The following is a 5,198-nucleotide window of genomic DNA, read 5'->3' as shown; positions in this document are numbered from 1 at the left end:
ATTTTTATTAGCTCTCAATAATTTAACTAAACATTAAAGACATTTGTAACTTAATTTTAATACTTTGTTACCACTGATCAAGTTCAAAAATGTTTAAATAATTATTTAGACTTAGGTACCTGCCATACTGGTAATTCTTGAAAAAAATCAAACAAAATCAAAAAGTAAAAATCAGACCAAAAGACACTTAACTGTTAACTTACAACTGAGTTGACGCTAATTAAGACTGTATATTGTATAACATACAACGAGTGGCTTTTATAGAAAAGTGTTAGCCTCCCCCCCCCTTTTTCAACACGTAATAATTTGAAATGACAATGATACATTTTTAAAGTAGAAGGGGCTAATGGTTCTATAGGTACTTCAGAATATTTATGCAAGCCAAGTTAATTTCTTCAAAAGGTCGAGTAGATGGAGAAAGACGAAAGTATACATTTGCTTAGTTTCAAGAATATTCCAAAATGTTTAGAAAATCGAAAATCGGAAAACTGAAATATATTTTATGGATTCTGCACTCCAAAATCCCTAGTCTATGTAGACTGTCGAGAAATAATTTAAATAATAATTCTCGAAATTGTTGCCTGGTACAAAGAAAGACTTTTCGATGCGTAGTAGACAATAGACATAAACCTAAATTAATCTAAATCCTCAGCATTTACGTATAACAAATGTATTACTTATAAACCACGAACTGGGTATAATTGCCGCTGTGCAATACTTGAGTAGAGTTGAGTAATTCTTAGGATTCCATATTATCGTAATACTTATACTAGTTACTAGTTACTCATATTCTTCTGTGCAAAACACTTAACTTGTTAACTGTAAATCGCGTACACGTACCTATTCAATGTATTTTATGGCTAATTTACCAACTGTACATAGGTACCTAGAAAGACTATTCTGAGAAGAGACGGTTTGCCAGCCTAAATATATTTTATTAAATCTCTATTATAATCAGTGGCGTAGCTAGGAGGGTGTAACTGGTTTAAGTATAAATTAAACTAAGTTTTTAAAGTTCTATTACATTTTTAAGATTTTTGACCGGCAAAAAAATTTTGTATCGAAAATAGTCGAAAAAAAATCTATTAAAACTCGTAATTTATGATCAAAAAGAGTCGCAATATTACGAAAATGTTACAGTGCATAGAAATTACTAATACAAATATACAGCGAAAATGTAATTTATATTCGTTATTTTTTTCAGAGTTACACTAAAAACCAATCATTTTTATCAAAAACTGGTTTTACATAAAAATCTCAATTTTTCCTTACACTTTTGAAAATTATTGGGCAATTTTTACTTTTGACGCCCCAAAGTCCCAAGTAGATTCACAGATTCACATATCTACTCGAAAAAATGCTGTTGAATAAAATTGAAGCATTTTTAGTGTCTGTTAAACTTAATGATTTAGTTATAACAAGTAACAACATAATTATAATATAAGTTATAACGTTATTTTATGATTTGTTCAGTTATGTTATATTTTATAAAAAGTTTGACAAATCAATGAAATATTATTGTATTTTAATAGGTATAAAGTTTAGCTTTTGTAGGTGTAAAAGCATATCTTTGCTTTTGCTAGTTGCTACCTAATACCGAGGGTGCAATTGCACCACCGTAATCAGTGGCGTAATTCGGTCATATTTGTGGAGAGATTGAAACATTTACCCCCCTCGCGCGCGCCACCCACAAAAAATATTTTTGGTTTTTATCATAAAAACATCTCAGCCCAACCATTTTGATCTGTAATCTATGTATAATGTAAGTATAGATGAATTAATGCATGCATGTATTAAAATAAATAATTACATACTTTTTAATAAATTTTTAAAATGTACTTTTTTTCTAATAGATTCATGAAATAATCTGCGTGGACGTATAATACTCAAAATTACAATCATTAAAAGCTCTTAACCTTGGAACTAAGTCTAGCCAACAAATTCTGATTGCACCATTGTGCTTAACTCGTTGGAATATACATTATAGTTTCCCGAAAAAAATTCCCAAAAATCGAGCTAAACTGCATTATTTCAATATATTTGTGCAATATTGAAATAGTGATTATAATCATACACTATTGCTAATAATGTTTATTACCAAGTTATATTATCTGGATTTGGATTTTTATTTGTTGTTTCTATAAAATATACTATATTAGTAGGTACCATTAAATAACACATAAGTAATAAGTACATATACTAACCTATAGGTGATAGGTACATAAATATGGTTCTCTAGTTAAAAACTAACTTAAGTTTAGTGCATATTCATTAAAATTATGTATAATAATCTTACCAATAAACCGACATAAATCGTTTTCTTCAAACAAATACAGGCATATACAGCTAATGATATTTACCATATTTATCATAGCCTATAGGCGATATAAAATAATTGTAAGGTCTAAATACAAATTAGATAATTACATTTCCCCCCCCCCCCCCCCAAAAAAAAAAGTAAGAAATACAGTTTAATTTTTAAAAATGTATTAATGTTTTGGGAAACAAATGAATAATTTATTTTGCTGGGGCTATTACAAGTTTTGGGGGGGCTAACCCACTCAACCCCCCTCCTAGTTGCGCTTATGCAGCACCAATGTTTCGACTATCCGACATCACACGTGTGTGCTGAGGTGGATATTATATAAGCAGAAGTATAAACTATAGTTAATAAATAATAATAATAAAAACACAATATCCGCTAACATGTTTTAATCTAGGTACCTACTATGGTCTATGGGTAGTACCTATCTCTCTCGGACACACATAATGTATTATTTTCTGAGCACGTGAAAATTGTAATATGTATAAAAAAAATACACTACTAATTACTATACTGTATAGCTATTATTAGAGTATAACTATTTCGTGGATACTTTTAATAAAACGTATATTATTATTTATAAATAATAACAGGTACCTATATTTTTTTCTGACTTTTACACCCCTGTTTATGTTTCACCCCTGGCCAGGGCCACTGGGCCAGTCTCGCGAAGCCCTTTCTACAGCTCTAAATGATCGTTATCGTCATTTTATTGGATAATAATATAAGGATTGGTCATTAAGAATAATTATAGGACACATCACCATATCAATTTAATTGATAACAGTGATTTCAAATAATAAATGTTTTTTTAATTCTCAATGATTAATAATAAATATTAAAATTATTATATTAAATTGTCATATTAGTTAATTTTTTACTTTAATTCATACTGTACATTTTGTAGAAGTGTCATTAATGTTTGGATTGATGATTCATTTTTTTTTTATATCGTTGATTTTGTCATTCGATATATTTATATTAGGTACTACAATTGATTTTATATATTTATAATATACAGCTGATAGCTCATGCTATACTAATATATATAATATTCGTATAATCTCCATATTATAATGACATTACCATAATGATTTCTATATGACAAAATGTTTTGTGAAATAACTCTGTAGCCCTGTACGCAAGTTAAAGTTTGTTAGTTAACTTATATTGGATATTTTATATGGGCATATACTAGGTTCAAAAGTCTTAGAATTTCTTCATATGCGGCGTCAACACTTCATGCTATAATATGATTTTAAAACTCTAACGACAATTATAGGAAGAAATATACTTACTAAAATCATCGGATTTGATTTAATAACAAGAACTCTGTACGAGTTTACATAATATTCTGACACGTGTAAGCAATTAACGCATTTCGTGAATTTCATTTAATTTGAACAGAAAGTACCTATAAGTATATAGTCCTTCTCTAATCTGTATAGACCATTTATGTAGCCAGGGATAGATTGCGGTACCAAGAATTTTTGAGTTTTCTAGGTGGGCTGCTTTCTAAAATATTGTATATTCTAAAAGTTGATATTTTAATAACTGGGTTCTAGCTTTCAAAATTCCATGTACGTTTTTATGACATTTTACATTTTAATCGTAATTTTTAAATTTGCTATTTGATGGATACTTGGTGGTTTAATTGATTCTCATCAATTATCTACTCCAGTCACCAAGGTATTAAAGTTAGCCGTTTTAACAAAATTACTAGTTAGTAGTTTCTAAGTTATCACTTACTGCAGCTTACTTAGTAGGTAACATTTAACAATATAGCTGTCTTTTTAAGGAATCTTATAAAATAATGTATATACGATTATGTGCTAATGAATTAGGTACAAATAATCCAAAGAAGTAAAGATCACAAAAACTAAAAAGTGATCAGAAAAAATAGATAAAGAAAAAAAATGTTATGTTAAAATTATGAACTCGGAAACAAAGTATACTATTGTAGTGATTAACAATTTTGAAAATTTGAAAATAAATAAATTGCCATCCAACTATGGTTGCAGTTTAACTGGTTATTACTGGTTACTATAGTGCTTATTACAGTAGGAAAGCGTGTATTATACAAAACAGTAAGCACATTACGATTATGTGATTGAACAACTAAAGACAAAAAGCAATATACTATATAGGTATTGTTAAGTAAACTTTTCTACTAATTTTTAACTATATTATTAATATTTTATTTTAGAATTTTTTAAAACTAACATAATTTACAGTTCATACGAGCTAGGCGTAACTAGAATTAAAATTCTGAGTGGGCTACAGCTCTCTTAACAAAACTATTAATTTTAAATAACCCGAAGGGCTTTTTTGGAAGGAGGGCTGAATATTAGTCTGGGGGACAAGCCCACCCAAGTGGCGCCACTGTCAGACCGTTACATAGGTACAATAAATTTTAAATAATTTTTCCACTTCAAGGAAATTTATATGAATCATAATTCATAAATATGTATTAATAAGTAACTTATGTAGTGGGAATTGGGTAATTTTTACATTTAAAGTAGGACCTCGACTATATCTGAACCTCCGTTATACGAACCCTCTGTTATCCGAGCTACAATTTATTAGCGCATCCGAACGCTCTATTATCCGAGCGTTTGTTTTCATCGATCGTCTTGAATCTCAAAATTATTGTGCAATCACAAATTAAAAATACAAATTTTTTATTAATATAGGTATGCTTTCTTAGTACACACTTACAGCATGGCGGTATCAAGGCACCATAGTGATTGCGAGGTATCATTCTAATAAACTATCATTATGTTTGGGTTCTACGTTGTCACTTGTCAGTCACGTTCGATTATTATTATATTATAACCAGGGCTCGTAGTTCATGCATCTGCATGTTTTTTTTGCT

Source organism: Acyrthosiphon pisum, chromosome X (genome assembly GCF_005508785.2).
Source record: "Acyrthosiphon pisum isolate AL4f chromosome X, pea_aphid_22Mar2018_4r6ur, whole genome shotgun sequence".
Classification (NCBI taxonomy): domain Eukaryota; kingdom Metazoa; phylum Arthropoda; class Insecta; order Hemiptera; family Aphididae; genus Acyrthosiphon; species Acyrthosiphon pisum.
This window is presented reverse-complemented; position numbering follows the sequence as displayed.